Here is a 25,107-nt window from a genome sequence, read left to right as displayed (position 1 = left end):
TAACATTGCATTAACTATCTAGAAAGGAAGTGGCGTCTCCAGCAGACGTCAATTTCTAGATTTTCCTTTTTTTTAATGACTAAGAAACATCTGTGACCTTGTGAACACTGAGAAAATCCCAGAGGCCTCAAAAATGAGCAAAATCCTGTCAGGAATGGAAGGGCGGTCCAAAGACAAGAACTGGAATCTCTATGAAACCCAGCTTGTGGCTGATGGCAAACTCAGCCCTGAAGTGAGGGGAGATCAGGGGCCTGACAGAGACACAGGAAAGCGACAGCTTATAGAATAGAATAGAATAGAATAGAATAGAATAGAATAGAATAGAATAGAATCTGTAAGGGACCTTGGAGGTCTTCTAGTCCAGCCCCCTGCTCAAGCAGGAGGACCTATGCCATCTCAGACAAGTGTCTAGCCTCTTCTTAAAAAGCTCTAGTGATGGAGCGCCCACAATTTCTGAAGGCAAAGCTGTTCCACTGGTTAATTGTCCTCACTGTTAGGAAGTTTCTCCTTAATTCCAGGTTGCTTCTCTCCTTGATTAGTTTCTAACCATTGTTTCTTGTCCTGCCTTCTGGTGCTTTGGAGAATAATTTGACCCCCTCTTCTTTGTGGCAGCCCCTCAGATCCTGGAATACTGCTATCATGTCACCCCTGTTTCTTGTCTGATCCAGAAACATCAATGAACAATATTTGAATAAATATTTTCAAAGGAGCCAGATCCTCTGAAAGCCTGAAGTATCACCCCCCCCCCTCAATTACAATAAAAAGTTTCATGTATTTTTAATTTTTACAGTTAGAACAAAACAGAATTTAATAACATCTCATGAATAACCATACCAGTGATGTTTAATGAAGTTTATTTAAATCAAATGTAGACTTTTTCCTAATCCTTGTCATACCATAGAAAGGCAAAAAAAAAAAAAAATGCTTGGAAAAAGTGTGTCTTGGTTCTTTTATGACTTGTGGACTTCCAACTCCCAGAATTCCTGAGCCAGCCATGCTGAGGGAAAGGGAGGTTTCCAAGCTGAGCCAGGCTGGCTCAGGAATTCTGGGAGTTGAAGTCCACGAGTCATAAAAGAGCCAAGGTGGCCTACCCCTGAGTTAGATTGATCTCTCCACATATGGGGAAAATTGCAGAGAACCCTTCAGGATCAATGTCTATCAAAATATTGGAAAATACATTTAAATATGTTTTGGATTTCTACTTCCCAGTTTTTATTAAAATTTAATTTTCATTTTTATATCTTCTGCATTATTTTTATAAATTACTCTAGGCAGCAATATGTAATGACCCTTCTTACTATTTTCCCCACAGCAACAGCCCTGTGAAGTAGATTGGGCTGAGAGGGGGGAGGGGCCCAAGTCTTTCACACCAAAGTATTAATACCACTTTACAAGGCCTTGGTAAGGCCACACTTGGAATACTGCATCCAGTTTTGGTCACCACGATGTAAAAAAGATGTTGAGACTCTAGAAAGAGTACAGAGAAGAGCAACAAAGATGATTAGGGGACTGGAGGCTAAAATATATAAGGAACGGTTGCTGAATTGGGTACGTCTAGTTTAATGAAGAGAAGGACCAGGGGGGACATGATAGCTGTGTTCCAATATCTCAGGGGCTGCCACAGAGAAGAAGGAATCCAAAGCGCCTGAGGGCAGGACAAGAGGTAACGGATGGTAACTAATCAAGGAGAGAAGCAACCTAGAACTAAGGAGAAACTTCCTGACAGTTAGAACAATTAATCAGTGAAACAACCTGCCTCCAGAAGCGGTGAATGCTCCAAAACTGGAAGTTTTAAAGAAGAGACTGGACAGCCATTCGTCTGAAATGGTGTAGGGTTTCTGCCTGAGCAGGGGGGTTGGACTAGATGACCTCCACGGTCCCTTCCAACATCATCATCATCATCATCATCATCATCATCATTATTATTATTATTATTATTATTATTATGGATCATTGCACAGTCAGCCAGATGTTCAGACTGGATTTGGCATTTTGTCTACCTATCGAGTCCTTACCCAGGACCTGGGATAGGCAGATGTATTATTATTATTATTATTATTATTATTATTATTATTATTATTATTATTATTATTATTAAAGGTTGGACTAGAAATTGAATCTCCTGGTTTCAAGCCTGGTGCTTTCATCACTAAACCAAACGGCTCTGTATGGCTAATTGTAATTTAGTTTAATTTAATGTCATTTCTACGGCTGCATAGAAAGTTAAGAACCGCCATTTGCACAATCCGAATCATAAACTGGTCCCAGGACATAAGCAATTGACACACAAGGCAGGGGCTCTCTAAATCCATTTAGTAAATACATAAATCAACAACGGATTTCAACTCCCTGGCTTTATAAAAGGCCCAAACTTGACAAAAACACGAGCTTAATCGGCACATAGTGTGAATGATGCATTTGAGACTCAGGCGCACCTCCCCCCTGCAACATCTTCCTTATTTACCTGCCGGCTGAGCCAGCTGGGGATAGTGGGGAAAAGCAGGAAAGCAAGAAACCGAGTTCCAGTCCTTGCACATCTGGGACACAACTCCTTCCCTACCTTGCAGCCTTCCATGCAAAGCCAGCTGGAGGGACTGTCACTTCTCTCGGTCTATGAAGGGGGAGGCGAGGGAAAGCCCTTCTGAAAACGGGGCCAAGACATTTGCAGGGAATTCTCCAGGATTCAAGACTGACTTGGAAGAACAAATCTCTGTTTTTCAAAACCGACCTCTCCTCCCCTCCTCTCCCCAGGCAGAGGTTTTCCCGTCGAAATGGGGTTTGTGTGTAAATGGCTCCCCCCTTTCTGCGACTCTGATTTTTTTCCCCTTAGAAGCAACGCGAAGGGTCCGAAGCTTTGCTTTCTCCCCTGCCCGGCCAGTGCATGCACAGGGGTGGCAGGGGAACATGGGACCAATGGCTCTCCCCCCATTCCCACGATTCCAAGCTTGAAGAAGCTTTGCATGTCTCCATGCCCGCCTCCAGCGCGGGACAAAAGCCCGTCCCCATCACTGAACCCCGAGTCACGTCTGAATCGCGATCCGTGCCAGACTTCCCTGCAGCCTCTTGACTCCCTAAAAAGCCTCACCGAAAGGCTCGCAGCGAGGGGGGGGGAGAAACAGAACCGGACACTCGAGAAGCGCGCATCCCTCTTGATTTGGGAAAGAGGCAGAGGGCGCATGCTCAGTTCTCTTGCAGTGCGGGGGGGGGCGCGGGAGAGACCTGCCCAGCTCTTCCAACGGCTACCGAGGGAGCCCCCTGGTGGATCCTGTGCGAAATGCCAGTGGACACTGAGAAAATCTATGTGGAGGCTCAAAAAACTTTTTCCTTTAAAGCAGTGGTTCTCAACCTGTGGGTCGGGACCCCATTTGGGGTCGAACGACCATTTCACGGGGGTCGCCAAACAACGCAGTCTGCCATTTTTTTCCCCCTTTTCCTTAGCTGTGAAACTCCCTTTTATTCTATTGGCTTTTGAAAGCCAATAGAATAGACTCTCTTGAATAGAGTCTAATTCTATTGGCTTTCAAAAGCCAATAAGAATTGTCCAGGCTGTCTCTGCCCTGCTGAGCCCGCCAAAAGTCCCATTCTACAAACGGCGCTACACCAGTTGAGTAGTCCTCAACTTACGACCGGTTGAGTAGTCCTCGACTTACGACCGGTTGGGGGTCACGGCATTAAAAAGGTTGAGAACCACTGCTCTAAAGCAGCTATTGGGATTTCCCAGAGGCCTCAAAAACGAGCCAAATCTTGTCAGAAATGGAAGGGTGGTCAAAAAACAAGAAACAGGAACCTCTCTGTGAAACCCAGCTTGTGTCTTGTGGCTGATGGCAAACTCAGCCCTGAAGTGAGGGGAGATCAGGGTCCTGACAGAGACACAGAGAGGAAAGCAACAGGTTGAGGAAAATTAAGATTTATATTGATTTTTCTTTAGTGAGTTCAATTATCAAAGCTGCCTTCTCAAATTCATACCTCTGGGCAGCCAAGGATGGTTGGAAGTGCCAAGAAGCAGCGTGTAATAATGAAAATAATCCTGAAAAAGATTCTGATGAAAAAGTCATCAAAAGTTCCTGTAAGGTTTTCCACTTAGCCTCACAATGGCCCCAGCATTACTCAGGAATTTAAAAGAGCCAAAGAAACTCCTGAGCAGAGGTTTCAGCAAGCAAACAACTTTTATTTTGATCAAAAGAGAGTTGGGTGACCCCATCTCTCTTCGTGGCTGGTAGAGAGATGAAGGCAACAACCAGAAAAGATGTCTTCCACCTTTTATACCTTTTCAGAACAAAGAGGTCAGGTCTTGGTTCTAGGCATAAGATGGCACAAAAAAATAATTCTTAGATGATGACTCATATACAGCAACCCAGGCTCCATCTGTAACTCCTTTCCCCCTCCCCTTACTGTGCTCTTTTCATATAAGCCAGTGGTTCTCAACCTTTTTAATGCCACAACCCCCAACCAGTCGTAAGTCGAGGACTACTCAACTGGTGCAGCACCATTTGCAGAATGGGATTTTTGGTGGGCTCAGCAGGGCAGAGACAGCCTGGACAATTCCTACTGGCTTTTGAAAGCCAATAGAATTAGACTCTATTCAAGAGAGTCTATTCTATTGGCTTTCAAAAGCCAATAGAATAAAAGGGAGTCGCACAGCTAAGGAAAAGGGGAAAAAAATGGCAGACTGCATTGTTTGGCGACCCCCGTGAAATCTTCGTTCGACCCCAAATGGGGTCCCGATCCACAGGTTGAGAACCACTGATATAAGCAATCACCTATACCTAAAGCATGAAGCCCTTACTTTTCAAATATATATATATAAAGCATCTGATCAAGCAATTAACTACAAAATAATGATTACAAAATAACAAAACAATGATTACATGATAACACTATAAGTATCAATATAAACTGGTTACTATATATAAAATAAATGCTAATGTCAAACTTAAACATACTAAAATCATAAGCACAATAAAATCCCTTCATTCCAAAATGGGGAGAAAGCTCAGACTTGTGGATCTTTTAAAAATTTTACCCCAAAGCAAAGGCACCATGATAGAGAAATAAAGATTGGGGGGATAAAGTCTCATACGTTCCTGGAGAAAAAGTGGAATTACAAAATGAAGGAAGGCAAATACTGAAAAATAAATCCATAAAAAAAAAGACATGACATTTTATTTAAGTGCTGAAAAGGAATATGATTCAGGCAATATGAGAAGGAACCTTGTCAGTCTTCCATTATGAAAAAAATGACATGATTACAAAACTAAAACTTGCCCTTTCACCCTATTGATCCAGAACCATCAGTGAACAATATTTGAATAAATATTTTCAAAGTAGCCTGATGCTCTGAAAGACTGAAGTATCGTTCTCCACAATTATAATGAAAAGTTTCATATATTTTTACATAGGTTTTTACATATTTTTACATAAAACAATGTAATAACTTCTTGTGAATAACCATGCCAGTTATATTTAATTAAGTTTATTTAAATGAAATTTAGACTTTTTCCTAATCCTTGTTATACCATAGTGTAGAAAGAAAAATCATCAGGTCCAGTCCAAGAAAACAGTAAAAAGCAATACCCCACCCCACCAGCAATTACAGTTAATCAAATAAGTTACTTGATAAGTTCCATCCCACTCTGGGTTTCCAAGGCTCATTGGCAAAATCAGGTCTTTTTTCTTTTGTAATATATTTTGATTTTTTAAAAAAAACATAAATCACTTAATAATTGGTGAACAGTGTGTTGTCTGGATTACCTTTGAAAAACAATCATTAACAATTGATTTCTATAATCCATAATCCACATAATGGTTTTAGTTGATTTGCTGTTTTCCCAAAATATCCTGTTTTGAAAACATTGAGTTAATACAATTCTTATTGTTTTGATAGATAACAATTAAATTTATAATTTTTCCCAATATTCCTAAAAATAATAATCACATCAATATAATATTTCTTTTCTATCCAATCATTCTGGTTGCCTTAGCATAGATCCTGTTACAATCCTTATTTTAATTTGTTTCTCCCACCAAATTCTAGGTATTCTTACTGGTTAAGATTTTCTCAAAAATTAACTATATTTAAAAATTTAACTCTATTTTTCCATATGAACCATCTCATACTTTTACATTTCTTAAGGAATAGATAAAAGAATGAAAAAAAGGAGAGCAAGAGTAAAGAAACATAAAAATTAACATACTACATAAAGTATATATCCCTTCTAAACTAATATATATTTATTTCCTAAAATTCTTATTCTTTTTAACCGTAATTAAAATATGTTAATCTTTAAACATTCCATTTAATACATCTAGTCATCTAGTCCTTTAACTCTTACTCAAAAATTTTTTATCCATTATAATTTTCTTAAATTCAATCACATTTAAGTATCTAAAACATTTCCTTTATCTAAGTCATTTCAACTTTTTTATATTACTCATATCAAGAAAGAGAACAAAAAAGGGAAAAAAGCATACTATATTATTTAGGGAATTCATCCCTCTTAGAATGACATATATATTCCAAAATTTTTTCTATTTCTTTAAACATATTCAAACGTTTCTTTTTTAAGTATTCTCTCTGGTAAGTCCCATCATCTATTTTCTTACTTTCCACTTTAGTCTTTTTCCTTTGCCCAGTATCTTTCTTAATGCATTTTGCTGAATCAATAAGTTTTTTCGTATGTTCGTAAATGTTGCTGTAGTTATAAAAAGTAAATCAGGTGAAGTGTCTTTGTATGGGGCTTCTGCCTTTCCATGTTTGTTGAAAATCTTTTTCTTTTTCTCTCTCCGTTTCTCTTATCATTTCCTTTCTCTCCAATGTTCCTGACATCTCTACAGTCCATTTTACCCAATCTGTTTTCTTGTCCTCAGATTTATTTTGTAGTCTTAAGGGATAAGTTGTTTTTTCCAATTCTTGTGAATTTTTTTCCACTAGGATTAAATCATGTTTCCTTGTTTTGTTAAGTTCCATCTTTAACTCTCCATTCTCAATTCTATATCCATTTATCTGTTTTATCTGCTCCTTCTCTCTTGTTGTCTTCTGGGAATTTTTGTTGTTGTAAAGTTAACTTAGAAATAGATTGATTTATATTTTCAAAGTTATTTTGGATTTCTTTATGGCTTAAAGTCATTGTTGTCTGAATTAGTTGCAGTATATTATATATCTCCTCCTGTGAAGTATTTATGTTTTCTTGGTATGTTATGTCTACATGTCACTTGATGAATTCTACCTGGGTTTCCAAGGCTCATTGGGTCTTGTGAAAGAGTGTAAGGTGGGGGGCCATCATATTTCTGCAGGGATGGTGTTCCACAGGGAGGGAGACACCACAGGGAAGGCCTTTCTTGTTTCCACTAGATATGCTTCCTGAGGAGAGGGAACCCACAGAATTCCTTGCCTACCTTTTCTGGAAGGTTGGGTAGATAGAACCGAGAGAATAGGGTCCTTCAAATAATCTGATCCGAAGTCATGTAGGGCTTTAAAGTGACAACCAGCATGTTGAATTGGACCCCAGAAGCAAACAAGCAGCCAATGAAGTTCCAGCAGGAATGGAAGCTTCTGGATACTTTTCAAGGGAACCCCATGTAGAGAGCAGCAAATTAATAATAATAATGATAAAGTTGGAAGGAACCTTGGAGGCCATCTAGTCCAACCCCCTACTCAGGCGGAAACCCTATACCATTTCGGACAAATGGCTGTCCAGTTCTAACTGTCAGGAAGTTTCTCCTTAGTTCTAGATTGCTTCTCTCCTTGATTTAGTTTACATCCGTTGCTTCTTGTCCTGCCTTCAGGCGCCTTGGGAAATAGCTTGACTCCCTCTTCTTTGGGGCAGCCCCTGAGATACTGGAACACTGCTATCATGTCACCCCTCATCCTTCTCTTCATTAAACTAGACATATCCAATTCCAGCAACCGTTCCTTATATGCTTTAGCCTCCAGTCCCCTAATCATCTTTGTTGCTCTTCTCTGCACTCTTTCTAGAGTCTCAACATCTTTTTTACATCATGATGAAATTAGTTTTCCATCAGTCATTTGTTGCCACCTCTTGCTGAGATTATCAAATCCTCAGCTCCTCTAAAACAGGGATCCCCAGCCATGCCAGGACGAACACGTGTGTGAAACAGTTCGCTCTCCCTCCCTGCCGTTAGTCTGCAGAGCCGGAAATATCGGTGACCGATGCTCTAAAGGGCTTCTATGAGAGAACCTGGAAGCTGCCTTTCTCTTCTCTAAAGGTTTTGCACTGGAAGCAACAAGTTTCCTGCAGCTGAACTAAAGGCATAAATTATGGGTTTCCCCCCCCCCCCCGTTTACATCCTTTTATGAGAAGTGAGATCGAACTCTTTCTAAAGCCCTTTCCACATTGCATATTTATATGGCTTCTCTCCTGTGTGGATTCTCAAGTCCTGTCTTTCCACACCATGCATTTATAAGATCTTTCTCCTTTCTGATTGCTTTGATGTCTTATAAGAGATTGATTATAACAGAAGGTCTTTCCACACTCCATGCATTGATATGGTTTCTCCCCTGTGTGGGTCCTTTTATGGCTGGTGAGAGCAGAAATCCACCTAAAGCTCTGTCCACATTCCACACATTTATATGGCTTCTCTCCTGTGTGGATCCTGTTATGGGAATTAAGATGACTGCTATGAGTAAAGCTCTTTCCGCACTCCATGCATTTATATGGTTTCTCACCTGTGTGGATCCTTTTATGGACGGTCAGACTTTGACTCCCACTAAAATTCTTCCCACACTCACTACACTGATATGGATTCTCTCCTGTGTGGATCCTTTTATGGGAGGTAAGACTAGAATTCCACCTAAAGCTCTCTCCACACTCCACACATTTATATGGTTTCTCTCCTGTGTGGCTCCTCTTGTGGCAATTAAGATGACTGCTAAAACTAAAGGTCTTTCCACACTCCATGCATTGATACGGCTTCTCTCCTGTGTGGATCCTCTTGTGAGAATTAAGACTACTGCTACAAGTAAAGGTCTTTCCACACTCCAAGCACTGATATGGCTTCTCTCCTGTGTGGATCCTCTTGTGGGATTTAAGATGACTGCTACGAGTAAAGGTCTTTCCACACGCCATACATTTATAAGGTCGTACTCCTTTGTGATTCCTTTGATGGATTCTTAGAGACTTATAATTACAGAAGGTCTTTTCACACTCCATGCATTGATACGGATTCTCCCCTGTATGGATCCTTTTATGGGAAGTAAGATCACAATTCCACCTAAAGCCCTCTCCACAGTCCGCACATTGATATGGCTTCTCTCCTGTGTGGATCCTCTTATGGGAATTAAGGTAACTGCTATGAATGAAGGTTTTTCCACATTCCATGCATTTATATGGCTTCTCTCCTGTGTGGATTTTCTGGTGAGAATTAAGGTTACTGCTATGAGTAAAGGTCTTTCCACACTCCGTGCATTTATAAGGTCTTTCTCTTTTATGACTCCTTTGATGGATTATAAGAGAGCTGTTATAACAGAAGGTCTTTCCACATTCCATGCATTCATACAGTTTCTGTTCGATGTGGATCCTATTATGGGAGGCAAGATTACTCCTCTTCCTAAAACCCTTTCCACACACCAAGCATTGATATGGCTTCTCTCCTGTATGGATCCTCTTGTGGGAATTAAGACCACTATTGGAAGTAAAGGTCTTTCCACATTCCATGCACTTATAAGGTCTTTCTCCATTGTGATTCCTTTGATGGAATATAAGAGACTTAGAATAACGAAAGGCCTTTCCACACTCCATGCATCGGTACGGCTTCTCTCCTGTGTGGATCAACTTGTGAGAATTAAGACTACTGCTACAAGTAAAAGTCTTTCCACACTCCATGCATTTATAAGGTTTCTCTCCTTTGTGATTCCTTTGATGGATTATAAGAGACTTAGAATAACAGAAGGTCTTCTCACACTCCATACATTGATACGGCTTCTCTCCTGTGTGGATCCTCTTGTGGGAGACAAGATTACTCCTCCTCCTAAAACCCTTCCCGCACTCCATGCATTGATAAGGTTTCTCTCCTGTGTGGATCCTCTTGTGGGAATTAAGATTACTGCTACGAGTAAAGGTCTTTCCACACTCCATGCATTTATAAGGTCTTTCTCCTTTGTGATTCCTTCGATGAACTATGAGAGACTGAGAGTAACAGAAGGTCTTTCCACATTCCATGCATTGATACTGTTTATCTCCTGTGTGGATTCTCTTGTGGGAATTAAGATTACTGCTACGAGTAAAGGTCTTTCCACACTCCAAGCATTTATAAGGTCCTCCTTTCTGATTCCTTTCATGGATTATAAGAGAGTAATTATAAGAGGTCTTTCCATACTCCTTGCCGGTAAATTGTTTCCCTTCTGAATGTGTCTTTTTATGGGAAATGAGATGATCAGATTTATTAAACCTCTTTCCACACTCTACGCATTTATACGGTCTTTCTCCCGTATCAATGAGCGTTTGGTTAGGAAGCCAACTGACCCGAGTAAAGCTTTTTTTACTTCCATTTTGTGATTGCTTTGTTTCATCCCTCTTTGGTTGCATCCGATCCGCAAGTTTCCCTTTTCCCTCTTTCGAGTGGATCGCTTGGTATTCCTTCTTGCAATTCTTATTCAGTTGCCCATTAAAGCCTTGAAAAAGAAAAAAGAAAACTGTAGCAAGAATAGAGGAATAATCGAACCTTTTCTTCTGAAATTTAGCCAAAGAATCATCAATATACTTTGGCTGTTTCATTGGCAAAAGGGAAAATTCCAACTAAGATTATAGCAAAGACTCATTTCCAAGTATATCCCTACTGATCCTCGTATATCAGAATCAGACCACATCATAACAAACCTAAGACACAAGCCTGATCTAACCTTTGACCTGGGACCATTCCAGGGGGCCACAAACTCCAGAAGTGCATTGGACACTGTATCATGCTGGGGCAGCGACATACTCGCCAGGCTAGAAACTAGGTGACTGTGAGCACTAGTTCTGCTTTAGATATGAATGTTGTGTCAATGCTGCTAACATCGGATGTTTTTGCTCTGACAACATATGGACAACCATTTTTCTTCTTGTGCTTTATTCTTAGAATTAGAGTTAGAATTAGATGATACTGGGGCGGGGGGAGGAATGTGCATGGGAGTTTAGTTAGACATAACAATACTGTAACTAGTGTGTGAACCAAGATTATTGAAATAAGAGATGATAAGAATTGGCGGGCTGCGGAACTGGAGGGAGAGCCTGCATTTCAAATTAATTGGGGGATGTGATTTATGACTGTGAATTAGAGGAGGGAATTGGGCTTTGATACTATGTGCTCAGGGGAGGAGAATTCAGATTTTGGCTTTCACTATGCAAGTGCCGAAGTTATGCTACTCAAATAAAGATTCCTTAAGGGAAACAATGCCTCGAAGTTCTTTGAAGAGTTTCACCTGTCGGAACCATGACATGCTGGCTGGATGATTTTGGACCAGTCTCTTACTTCAACCCATGTCACAGGGTTGTTGTTGTAGGGAAAACAGCAGGAGGAAGTAATATTGAGTATGTACGCTGCCTTTATGATTGAGTATGTACACTGCATTCAGAATGTATTCAGACCCCGTCACCTCTGTCAATTTTGTTATACTGCAGCCTAAATTTATACTTGTTGACATTCACTTTTTTCTCATTAATCTCAGTACCCAATAATGACAAAGTGAAAACAGAGTTTTGGAAATGTCAATGTATTAAAAATAAAAAACTGAAATATCACATTGGCATAAGTATTCAGAGCCTCTGTTAACAACACCTGAAATTTAGCTCAAGTGCCTCCCATTTCTCTTGATCGTGGCTGACATCTTTCTACACCTTGATTGGAGTCCACTTGTGGTAAATTAAACTGATTGGAGATGATTTGGAAAGGTACATACCTCTCTATAGAAAGCCTCACAGCTGACAATGCGTACTGTAGCAGAGCAAAAGCCATGAGGTCAAAGGAACTGCCTCAGAGCTCAGAGAAAGGATTGTTGCAACAATAAAGGCTACAATAAAATTTCTGCTGCACTGAAGGTCCCTAGGAGCAGAGTGGCCTCCATAATTCTAAGTTGGCCACCCTGTCAAAATGAGCAATCGGAAGGCCTTAATAAGAGAAGTGACCAATAACCTGATGGTCACTCTGACTGAGCTCCAGAGATCCTGTGTGGAGGTGGGACAGAGTTCCAGAACAACAACCATCAATGCAGCCTCCACCAATCTGGGCTTTATGGCCGAGTGACTAGCTAGACGGAAGCCTCTCCTCAGTGCAAAACACACGAAAGCCCGCTTGGAGTTTGCAAAATGCACCCGAAGGACTCTCAGACTGTGAGGAACAAGATTCTCTGATCTGATAAAACCAAGATTGAACTCTTTGGCCTCAATTCTAAATGTTCTATCTAGTGCAGGGGTAGACAACTTTGGCTCTTTTATGACTCGTGGACTTCAGCTCCCAGAATTCTTGAGCCAGCATGGGGGAACTATGGTCCCTTCATAACTTGCGGACTTCAACTCCTAGAATTCCTGAGCCAGCATGATGGAACTATGGCCCCCTCATGACTGGTAGACTTCAACTCTTAGAATTCCTGAGCCAGCATGACTCAGCTTGGAAACCTCTCCCTTTCCCCTCAGCATGGCTGGCTCAGGACTTCTGGGAGTTGAAGTCCACGAGTCATAAAAGGCAAGGTTGCCTACCCCGATCTAGAGGAAACCGCTCATACCTGCCCAATATTATCTGAACAGTGAAACATGGTGGTGGCAGCATCATGCTGGGGGAGATGTTTCTTAGCAGCAGGGGGGGACTGGAAGACTGGTCAGGGTTGAGGGAAAGATGAATGGCACAACATACAGGGATAGCCTCAATGAAAACCTGTTCCACAGCACTCAGGACCTGAGACTGGGCTGAAAGTTCACTTTCCAACATGTCCACTATCATAAAGCGCACAGCCAAGACAACACAGGAGTGGCCTAGGGACAACTCCGCAAATGTCCTAGAGTAGCCCAGCCAGGGCCCTGACTTGAACCTTATTGAACTTCCTGGAGGGACCTGGAAATGGCTATCCACCGATGATATGAGTTGATATGATATGAGTTGGAGAGGATTTGCAAGGAAGAATGGCAGAAAAGCCTCCAATCCAGGCAGTCTATGACGACTCCACGTTGCTAATTTGAAGTGGCCAACTGGCAGCGACCTTCTTGCCACTGCCAAGTCTCCTCTGCCAACTCAGTGCTGCCATTTCTTTGCAGGACATCTGAACACCGGAAAGTCGCTGCGGGGAGAACCCGCTGCAGGCACCAGATGGAGGGATGGATGAGAGAGTGGGTGACCAAGTGAGTATGCTGTCAGAGGGGAGTGGCAATGGGTAGGGCACTGGATGAAGAGCCAGGCAGGAGGATGAATGAATAGGATGTCAGCGGGCGGCGGCAGTAGGTTGGCTTCCTATTTTGACACCTCCCACTGGTCCCTCTGCGCCTTTTGGCTTCTCTGGATGGGAAGCAAGCAAGCAGGCTATTAGAGGGCAGAGCATCAGCGGCGCCAGACAGACACTTCCCATTTTGACCCCATCACCATTGCCTCTGTGCCTTGTCTTCAGATTGAACCCAAACGGGCAGTTAGGCTGTGGCAATATGCAGGGCAAATATTTTCAAAGTGCCCCTGCCATGGCTTTGCAATGTTTTTTTGGGGGGGGTCATTTTTTTTAAAGTGCCATGGCTCTGTCAGTTTTTCTGTGCTGCAAAGTGCCACAGCTCTGCCGTGTTTCCCTGAAAGCAAGGCCTACCCCAAAAATAAGCCCTAGCTTGATTTTTGGGGGTGGGCCTAATATAAGCCCTACTCCAAAAATAAGCCCTAGTTTTGGGGTGAGGCACACACTTAAAAATCAAGCTAGAGCGGGGGTAGGGATACGGATTTGCCCCTCGTGTCCCGCACCCACTTATCTTGCAGCCAGCCTCTCCTCGCTGGCCCACTTCTTTTGTGGCGTCTTCTGCAGCCAGGCCTGCATTTATTAGTCACAGGCCTTTTCCAGAAGACCACTGCAGCCAAGAACCGAGTTATGGATTCAATCCATAGCTCGGTTCTGCAAGACCTCTGCAGCCGAGAACCAACTATGGATTGAATCCATAGCTCGGTACTCAGCTGCATAGGCCTTCCCGAAAGGCCTGACTGCAAAATGCAGGCCGGAATGTAGCTGCAGAATGAAGCTGCTCTTTCGGCCCCAGAAGAAGTGGACCTGCTGGGCGGGGTTGTCGGTGCTGGAGGTGAGTAACACACACAAACACACCCAAAAATAAGACTTGGTGCCTCTTTTGGAAGCAAAAAACAAAACAAAACCTGGTCTTATTTTGGGGAAAACACAGTAGTTTTTTTAAAGATCTGTGGATTTGCAAGTGTTATATTTTCATGCTGCGAAGTGCCACGGCTCTTGAGTTGTTTTTTTTTAAACGACATCATCATCCCATTATTTGTAGAGCAGCCCCAGCGGAGTAAAAAAAAACAAACTCATAGAGCAGCACTTTTAAAAAAAACAAAAGTTGAAGAGCGATGGCACTTTAAAAAATAAAACTTGCAGAGCCACAGCACAGAGAAAAAAAACCTGGCAGATCACGGTGCTTTAAAAAATAAATGGCAGATGTATGATCAAATGGGCGCAAAATATCCAAGAGCCAATTTTACTGGATACATGGGAGACAATCTGGGTTAGAAATGTAAAATTTACTCAAGCACAAAATTTAAGAGAAAATTTTTATAAAATGTTTTATAGATGGCATTTGGATCCCCAAAAGTTGTCCCGCATGTATCCGAATTTACAGCCCAAATGTTGGAGATGTGGAAATTTAGATGCAACTTATTTTCATATTTGGTGGACTTGTAAAGATATTAAAGCTTTTTGGATTAAGATTTGGTGGAATATTCAAAAGATTTTTAAGAAAAAGATAAAAAGTTTACTCCGTAATTATTTTTGTTGGGTATTATTGTAGATTTGGATGTTAAAGAAACTAATTTGATGTTGAACCTTATAACTGCTGCAAGATTATTGGTGGGGCAATATTGGAAGAAAAACTTATTGCCTACTTTGGAAGAATGGATACTTAAAGTGTCTAATTTAGCAGAAATGGCGAAAATCTCTGCCTATTTGAAGGATCATTCACAAGAAAGATATATTATGGTTTGGAGAAGATGGATTGATTATATTCAGAAGAAGTATTAAACTGAAAAGTATTATCTTGCTTTTGAATAGATTTTAGATAATTATTAATAGTATTAATTGTATTATTATTGTTGTCTTAATTTGTTAATATTTGTTTTGAGAAGGAGTTAAAGTGTATTATGGTTTTGATTGATAGCTTAGTTGGTTTATGTTAGCTAGATTATGTTTGTTTATTTGTTATCCTGTAATCAGCTCTGGGAACTGGGGGAGGGGGGGAGGGGATGGGTGGGTTTATATTGTAATTTGTAAAACTTTTAATAAAATAAAAAAAACAAACTGGCAGAGCCGCAGCGCTTCGCAACACAGGAAAAAAAACCTGGCAGAGTCGCCACATTTTTAAAAAAATTGTGCAAAAAAAAAAAAAAACCTTGCAAAGCCACAGCGGTGCTTTAAAAAAGTTTGACCACAGTCAAACTGCCTGTTTAGGTTCGGTCCAGAGCCCAGGCACAGAGAAAACAGGGGTGGTGAGGGGATCGAAATGAGAAGCCTGGTGTCGCCACCGCTATGCCCTCAGACAGCCTGCTCCCTCACTTCCTATCCAGTGCAGCCCAAAGCATGGAGTCATCGGCAGGAGGTGTCAAAACAGAAAGCCCCCCCCCCCCAGCTTTCCACCCCATCCCCCGCTGCAGCCAAACTACCAGTTCAGTGTTCAGGGCGGAGCCAACCTACCACCTCACAGCCTGTTCGCTCGCCCTCCCGCCCGGCTCTCCATCCAGCGGCACAGCCATCGCCACTCCCCTCTGACAGCTCGCTCACTCACACGGCTCTCCATCTGGCGCCTGCCGCCAGTTCTCCCCGCAGCAACTTTCCAGGGTTCAGATGTCTTGCAAAAAAAAAATGGCCGCACCAAGTTGGCAGACTTGGTGGCAAGGCCTCTCCCAGCTGGCCGCATCAAGTTAGCGATGTCGAGTCATCCCGTTCTACAATCCAGTTGTGCAAAGCTTGTCGCATTATATTTCATTTTTTTTTCTTTTTAATAAACTTACAGACATTGAGGCCTTTGAACTATGGTGCTGGAGAAGACCCCTGCGAGTCCCCTGGACTGCAAGGCGATCAAACTGGTCAGTCCTAGAGGAGATCAACCCTGACTGCTCTTTTAGAAGGTCAGATCCTGAAGCTGAAACTCAAGTACTTTGGCCACCTAATGAGAAGGAAGGACTCCCTGGAGAAGAGCCCAATGTTGGGAAAGACTGAGGGTAATAGAAGAATGGGACGACAGAGAAGGAGATGGCTGGATGGAGTCACTGAAGCACTAGGCGGGAGCTTAAATAGACTCCAGAAGATGGCAGAGGACAGGAAGGCCTGGAGGAACATTGTCCATGGGGTCACAATGGGTCGGACACGACTTCGCAACTAACAACAACACAGACATTTCCCACATTGTTTTCATTTTGTCATTATAGGGTACTGAGTATAAATTAATGAGAAAAAAAATTGAATTTCAACAACTGTAGAATCAAGCTGCAGCATAACAAAACTGACAAAAGTGAAGGAGGTCAGAATATTTTCTGAACACACTGTAAATAAATAAGTGATTTTTTTAAAATCAGAAATAACATTTAAGCACCTTCTCTACGCTTCTGAGCACAGACAGGAGTTCTTACCCAGAGAAGCCAGATTCCTGGAATTCTCCAGCATGACTTCTTTGTGGAGCACCTTTTGGTCAGCATCCAGTTGAGACCACTCCTCCTTGGAGAAATACACAGCCACTTCCTCAAAAGACACAACATCCTGAACAAGGAAACAAGTTTCCCAATGAACAGATAATCCCCAGAATAACATGATAAATTTCTTCCATTAATTCTAGGAAAGAGGTACAATGAACGAAATGGGCATCTTCTGCAGAATTCAGAAAAGATCTCACCGCTTTGGGTTGACGGCACAACTAAATCAGGTTTGATCAAGCTTTTCAGTGACTTTCAGTGCAGCCAACTAAAATAGATTTCTTGGTCAATTGATAGTTGGATTTTAAATCCACTAGTTATCAGTGACTCCAATTCTTCCTAGGTTGGGCAGAGCAAAATACTATAATAGTAGTAGTAGTAGTAGTAGTAGTAGTAGTAGTAGTAATAATAATAATAATAATAATAATAATAATAATAATAAGCGGCATGACAAAGTAGCAACAATCGTGCATTGGAAAATCTGCAAAAAATATCATTTGCCTGTAAGCAAAAACTGGTGGGATCATAAAATAGAGAAAGTCATAGAAAATGATAAAATTAAACTGCTCTGGGACTTCAGAATTCAAACAGACAAGCACCTGCAACATAACACCCCAGACTTAACAATTGTCGATAAGAAAGACAAAAAAGTCTGGATAGTGGACGTGGCAGTGCCTGGAGACAGCAGAATAGAAGAGAAAGAACTGGAGAAGATAACAAAATACAAAGACCTACAAATAGAAATAGAAAGACTGTGGCAAAAGCAAGCAAGGGTAGTACCAATAGTCATAGGCTCCTTGGGTGCAATCCCAAAACAACTGAGCACCACTTGAACACCATTGGCATTGACAAATTCGCTATTAGTCAATTGCAAAAGGCGGCCTTATTAGGAACTGCTTCCATCCTGCGACGATATCTGTAATACCATCAAACATCCACATCTGCCTATCCCAGGTCCTGGGTAAGGACTCGATAGGTAGACAAAATGCCAAATCCAGTCTGAACATCTGGCTGATTGTGCGATGATCAATAATAATAATAATAATAATAATAATAATAATAATAATAATAATAATAATAATAAGTTGGAAGGGACCTTGGAGGTCATCTAGTCCAACCCCCTGCTCAGGCAGGAAACCCTGTACCATTTCAGACAAATGGCTGCTGACATTTTTACCAATGGTTTACTTTATCCACTAAGGGACAAATGTACCCCAACTCCAAACATTCAGGAAGGTGTTGTAAGAGCTTCTAATAGTATTATATATAACTATGGCCTCCTAATGAGAAGGAAGGACTCCCTGGAGAAGAGCCTAATGCTGGGAAAGATTGAGGGCAATAGAAGAAGAGGACGACAGAGAATGAGGTGGCTGGATGGAGTCACTGAAGCAGTAGGCGCGAGCTTAAATGGACTCCAGAAGATGGTAGAGGACAGGAAGGCCTGGTGGAACATTGTCCATGGGGTCGCGATGGGTCAGACACGACTTTGCAACTAACAACAACAACATGTCTATGGAGAGTCTCAATCACCAGGTCACGGCTGTCCCAAAGATGCTTTTCAAAAGGCAAAAATGTCTATATTTTTTGTAATGGTATTATAAGCCATTCTTATTGAATTATACTCTAGAGCAGAATGAAATCCATCCAAGACTCATGGACCTTTTCCAATCTTACTCCTCCTTACCTGAAGCAGCGGTTCAGCCAATCCTTCAGCTCCACTACAAAGAGGAGATGATTCTAAAACTTCCAAGGGCAGCTTCCTACTATCTGTAAGAGAAAAATGGCAGAAGCAGATTTGTTGAAGAGAAAGAGATTCCAATCAACAGGAGCAAAAGGATCAACTGAAATCTCACATCGCACAGAAAGAGCTTTTGTTACCTGGCATAGTGTCTTCATTCTGATATTTATGTACGGTCTCCCTGAACAGGAGCTCTTGAGAAGATTTGAATGAATCTTTCCTCCCCTTGGGATACTCGGCCATAGCTTCCAAAGGTTTCTAGACATGATGTGATACAAGAAACAAAGAAGGAACACAGAGAAAGAAATGAATTACCATACTGCACCTTCAAACTAGCAGACCCCAATGTCCATTGCTGAAACTCGGGAAAAAAATGGAAGAATTGCCTCAAATACATCCTCTGAAAGAATAGAACTCGCTTTAGGAGTTAATAAACCCAGAAAGGAACTGACAAATTCAGAGAGATCCTCTTTAGAGCAGCTATGGTTACATTCTCATACCTGCAACTCTTCTTGCATCTTTTTCACATCCACGTTCAGCAAGAAGCCTTCGGCCAGGGCCACCGCCTGGGAACTGGTCTCTACTCCACACTCCCGCACCCATTTTGCCATCTCTGGGGGAAGGACAGCCAGGAACTGCTCCAGAAGCACAAGGTCCAGCATCTGGGCCTTTGTGTGTCTTTCTGGTTGCAGCCACTGACGACAAAGGCAGTGAAGCTGAGTGCAAAGATCTCGGGGACCCCTCCCCTCCTGGAACTGCACTTTTCTGAAGTGACAGCATTGGACCTCTGAACTGTTGGCTTCCTCTTCTTGGCTCTTCTGCCCAGGAATTGCCCCATTCTTCCCACAGCTCCAAGACTGAGCAGCTGCAGGGCCTTTTCTAACTTCTGCGTCTGCTGAGCGTTGTCCCTCCATCTTCTCTCTGGTCTCTAATCCAGCTTCAAAACGGACTTATGGATCTGCACAGGTCTTTCTGTTCACAAGAGGTCTGGCCAAATTTTCCAAGGCATTCAGCTCTATTCCCAGACAAGATACTCAAGATTCCAGAAAATGTAGTTAGGAAAGATTTCCAGCTTACATACCTGAAATGGAAAATAAATAACTTAGGGTGTTTATTAGGGTGATTAATCAAACTTTTGAGCACCCTTATCTAGGAAAAGAAAGGAAAGGAAAGGAAAGGAAAAAATCAAAGTAAAAATTTGGATGAATTTGGGAAGGAGGGAAAATATCATTAGATAGCTTGATCTCTCTACATATGGGGAAAATTGCAGAGAACCCTTCAGGATGAATGTGTATCAAAATATTGAAAAAATACATCTAAATATGTTTGGGATTTCTACTTCCTAGTTATTAAAGTTTAATTTTTATATCTTCTATATTATTTTTATAAATTACTCTAGGCAGAGATTATATACATCATGCCCTTTCTTACTATTTTCCCCACAACAACCCTGTGAAGTAGATTGGCCTAGGAGGGAGGGGGGAATGGGCTCAAGGCTTTCATGCCAAAGACTGGAGTATAAATTAATTGTATCATATCATGTCATCATTTCTTTGGCTGCAGAGAAAGTTAACAACCATTTACACAATCCAAATTGCATTCTTTGACCAGGTGACAAAATTAGTGGACCAGAGGAATGCTGTGGATATAATTTACTTGGACTTCAGTAAGGCATTTGATAAAGTAGACCACAACCTACTACCTGATAAGATAGAAAAATGTGGGTTAGACAGCATTACCACCAGATGGATCCGTAGCTGGCTGATCGGGCGTACTCAGCGAGTGGTCCTCAATGGAACTGCATCTACATGGAGGGAAGTGTGTAGTGGGGTGCCCCAGGGCTCTGTTCTGAGCCCAGTGCTCTTCAACATCTTCATCAATGATTTGGATGAAGGGATACATGGGGAACTCATAAAATTTGCAGACGACACCAAGCTGGCAGGAATAGCCAACACTCCAGAAGACAGGCTTAAAATACAGAAGGATCTTGGCAGACTTGAACATTGGGCACTATCTAACAAAATGAAATTCAATGGTGAAAAAGTAAGGTTCTACATTTAGGCAAGAAAAACCAAATGCACAAATACAATATAGGTGTACTATATTGTACTATTTTTGCTCAATAATAGTAACTGTGAGAGGCATCTGAGTCCTAGTGGACAATCACTTAAATATGAGCCAGCAATGTGCTGCAGCTGCCAAAAAAGCCAACACAGTGCTAGGCTGTATTAACAGAGGGATAGAATCAAGATCACGTGAAGTGTTAATACCACTTTACAATGCCTTGGTAAGGCCACACTTGGAATACTGCATCCAGTTTTGGTCACCACAATGTAAAAAAGATGTTGAGACTGTAGAAAGAGTACAGAGAAAAGCAACAAAGATATTCAGGGGACTAGAGGCTAAAACATATAAGGAACAGTTGCTGGAATTGGATACGTCTAGTTTAATGAAGGACAAGGGGGGACAAGACAGCAGTGTTCCAGTATCTCAGGGGTTGCCACAAAGAAGCTATTTTCCAAAGTGCCTGAAGGCAGGACAAGAAGCAATGAATGGAAACTAACCAAAGAGAGAAGCAACCTAGAACGAAGGACAAATTCCTGACAGTTAGAACAATTAATCAGTGGGAAAACCTGCCTTCAGAATCTGTGTATGCTCCAACACTGGAAGTTTTTAAGAAGAGACTGGGCAGCCATTTGTCTGAAATGACTAGATGACCTCCAAGGTCCCTTCCGACTTTATTATTATTATTACTATTATTATTATTAATCAGGGCCTCTCTAAATCCATTTAGTAAGTACATAAATCAACAATGGATTTCAACACCCAGGCCTAAAAAAGGCCAAGTTTGACAAAAACACGGGCCTAATCGGGCACAGTGTGAATGATGCAACTCAGCTCCAGGCACATCTCCCTCCTCCAACATCTTCCTTATTTACCCCGCGGCAGAGCCAGCTGGGGATAGCGGGGAAAGGCGGGAAAGCAGGTAACTGAGTTTCAGTCCTTGCACCCAACTCCTTCCACACGGAGTCCCAGCCTTGCATGCAAAGCCAGCAGGAGAGACTTAGATAGATCGTTTCTCTCTGCGTAGGGAGGGAGAGGCGAGGGAATCCCTTTCTGAAAACGGGGCCAAGACATTTGCAGGAAATTGTCTAGGATTGACTTGTAGGCACAGATCTGTTTTGCAAAGCCGACCTCTCCTCCTCTCCCTCCCATGCAGAGGTTTTCCCATCGAAATAGGGGGTTGGGGGTGTAAATGGCTCCCCCTTTTCTGCGACTCTGATTTTTTTTTCCCCCTAGGGGCAACGCGAAGGGTCCGAAGCTTTGCTTTCTCCCCTGCCCGGCCCGTGCATGCACAGAAGTGGCAGAGGAACATGGGACCAGTGGCTCCCCCTCCCTTCCCACGACTCCAAGCCTGAAGAAGCTTTGCAGGTCTCCATGGCCGCCTCCAGCGCGGGAGAAAAACCTCTCCCGCATCAATGAACCCCGAGTCACGTCTGAATCACGATCCGTGCAAGACTTCCCTACAACCTCTCCCCTTCCTTGAAATCCTCACCCAAAGGCACGCAGCGAGGCGGGGGGGGGAGCAAAATCGGACACTCGGGAAGCGCGGATCCCTCTGGACTTGGGAAAGAGGCAGAGGGCGCATGTTCAGTTTTCTTGCAATGCGGGGAGTGGGGGGCCAGGAAGGAACTGCCCTGCTCTTCCAACGGCTATCGAGGGAGCCCCCTAGTGGATCCTGTGCGCATTGCCAGAGGACCCTACAACGGCGCAGGATATCATGTCCCATGGGGGTCTGGGATGATGGGCATTAGGAGTCGAAAGATAGGTTCCCTTTAACATTGCCTATCTAGAAAGGAAGTGGTGTCTCCAGCGGGCGGCAGTTTCTAGATTTTTCTCTTTTTAATGTCTAAGAACCATCTGTGATCTTATGAACACTGAGAAAAATCTCTGTGGAGATTCAAAAATCACTTTCCTCGAGAGCAGCTTTTCTGTCAAAAAGGACAAGAAACGGGAGTCTCTCCGTGAAACCCAGCTTGTGTCTTGTGGCTGATGGCAAACTCAGCCCTGAAGTGAGGGGAGATCAGGGGCCTGACAGAGACACAAAGAGGAAAGGGACAGGTTGAGGGGAATTAAGATTTGTATTGATTTTTCTTTAGGGAGTTCACTTCTTACAACTGCCTTTTCAAATGCATGCCTCTGGGCAGCCAGGGAGACTTGGAAACATCAAAGACAGCCTGTAATAATGAGAATAATCCTGAAGAAAAGATCCCGTGAAAAAAGAGTGATCAAAAGTAGTTTCAAAATGGAGAGAAAGCTCAAACTTGTGGATCTTTTGTAACATTTTTACCTCAAAAACAAGATACCATCATGGAAAAACGAAGATTAGGAGAATAAAGTTCCACTGTTACAGCTGCATTTTCAAATCACATCATTGACATGGCACAGCTGACAGTCTTCATCCATGGAGTGGACTCAAGTTTATGCCTTACAGAGGAAATTTTCGATATAAAATCAATGCATGGCATTATCACAGGAAAAGACATATTTGAAGCAGTATATAAATGCTTAAATGACATGGAACTGCCCTGGGACAAATTTATGAGACTGACAATAGATTGAGCACTTCGATGTGCAAGGGAAAGAGTGGATTAGTGGGAAGGATGCAAGAGAAGATGAAGAGCAAGAATTGCACAGGTGAGCTGACAGCATATCATCATATATCATACATCAGCAAACACTATGCGGCGAAGCCCTGAAGGTGGAACATGCAACGAGCACTGTAACACAGTTAACTTTATAAGAGCCAAACGTTTAAATCACCGTCAATTTAAGTCTTGAGAAAACACATTCTGAACTTGGAGATCTGCCCTATCAAACAGAGGTGCGATGGCTAAGTCAAGAAAAAATGCTCAATAGATTTTTTGAGTTGCGCATGGAAATCTATCAGTTCATTGAAAGTAAAGGAAAATTCACAGTTCTGCGAGATGAAAACTGGCTGTATGAATTAGCTTTTCTGTGCAACATAACTAAGTATCTCACTGCGTTAAATCTTCAGCTTCAGGGACAGGACTGTGTGATCACAAACATGTATGATGCAGTGAAAGCATTTCAAGCTAAGCTGCGACTGTGGAAGACTCAGATGCAGCAAGGAAAGTTGAGTCACTTTCCTTTGCCAATCATAAACCAGGTCTCCACCGCTATGTTCTCAGATGCTCCTTTTGCTGATAAACTGAGCACACTTCAAGTCGCTTGGTTGACTTTGAAGCACAGAAATTCCATTTTAGACTGCTCAGTAATCCATTTGCACTTGACGTGGAGAAAGCACCTGTAAACATCCAGATGGAGCTGATAGAACTCCAAATGTAACAGCACACTTAAGGGAGACTTTTATCTACATCTGAGCTAGCAAACTGCCAATCATGCCTGGGCTTGGGGAGAAGGCCCTCTCCTTCCTCTGCGGATACAAGTCCCCAAACCTGGAATTCAGTGTGTGTGTGTGTGCACCCGCATGCGCTTGGGTGCTAGCATTTTGTGGGGAGGCGAGGAGTTTGTTGGTGTCCCCACATCGAGTTAGCCAGTGTTCCATTCCGATCCAACTGTCTTGAGTCAGTTGTGTCCAGTGAGTGGGGTCAAGCAGGCCACGCCCACCTGCCAGGCAACTGCTGGTACTCGAATATTGCCATATCCTAAAAGTGGTGAAATCTCTGAAAAGGTTGACAAGCCCTGTGGCAAAGGATCTCTCTACTGATCAAGCATATGGATCACACAGGCAATAAGGACAGGAGAACTTCCCACAGACCTGGTTCTTCTGGAAATTGCCCTCTTAAGCCATTCACGCTGGTTGACAAACAAGCTTTGTCGAATATGGGTTTCAAAACTTGGCTTTAAAGACAAAATTCTCCCAAACCTAAGAATGATAGTGGAATACATCATTGGCATCTACTACCCTTGCTTAGTTCAACATCAAAGAAAAAACATTCCTAGATTGAAGACCCACATCATACGTTGTTCCACTGCAGCTAGTCAAGACTGCAAAAGGGTGTAGTAATGCTGTTTTGCCACCCATTCAGCACTCAGCATAGTGCGCTTTCAGTGAAATGATAATCCAGACACTCTTGTGTTCAGATGACATTCAAGAGAGGAGAGTTGGTGTGCAAAAGTTCATTGGCTTGAGGGGTAAAGACGATGACGTGCTGAGAAATTTTTCTGTATGTGCAAGAAAAACGCCTTTAATCAATGCCAGAGCATCCACTCTGGTGGAGCTAATTGACTGGTCTGAAAGCATATATGAGCCACCTTTGACATGCAAACTGACTGCAAAAGAAATAGAGAAGTTATTTGATGAAACAATGCAAGTACCACAGTGGCCTGTCATGCCCAATAAATAGAGGAGTGTTGGCGAACCTTTTAGAGACCGAGTGTCCAAACTGCAACCCAAAACCTACTTATTTCTAGTCAGGTGCCAGGTGGGCATGGCCCATTGGGTGGGTGTGGCT

The 25,107-nt window shown here is 42.4% G+C and overlaps 1 pseudogene; it reads right to left on the bottom strand.

Annotated features, from left to right (window-relative positions):
- LOC120318240 overlaps nucleotides 1-25,107 on the bottom strand; it is a 32,863-nt pseudogene extending 7,756 nt beyond the window's left edge.

The sequence above is a fragment of the Crotalus tigris genome, unplaced genomic scaffold (genome assembly GCF_016545835.1).
Source record: "Crotalus tigris isolate CLP2741 ecotype Arizona unplaced genomic scaffold, ASM1654583v1 scf7180000020145.1122116, whole genome shotgun sequence".
NCBI lineage: Eukaryota > Metazoa > Chordata > Lepidosauria > Squamata > Viperidae > Crotalus > Crotalus tigris.
The sequence above is the reverse complement of the archived record's forward strand: the minus strand, read 5'-3'. Positions and strand labels throughout refer to the sequence as shown.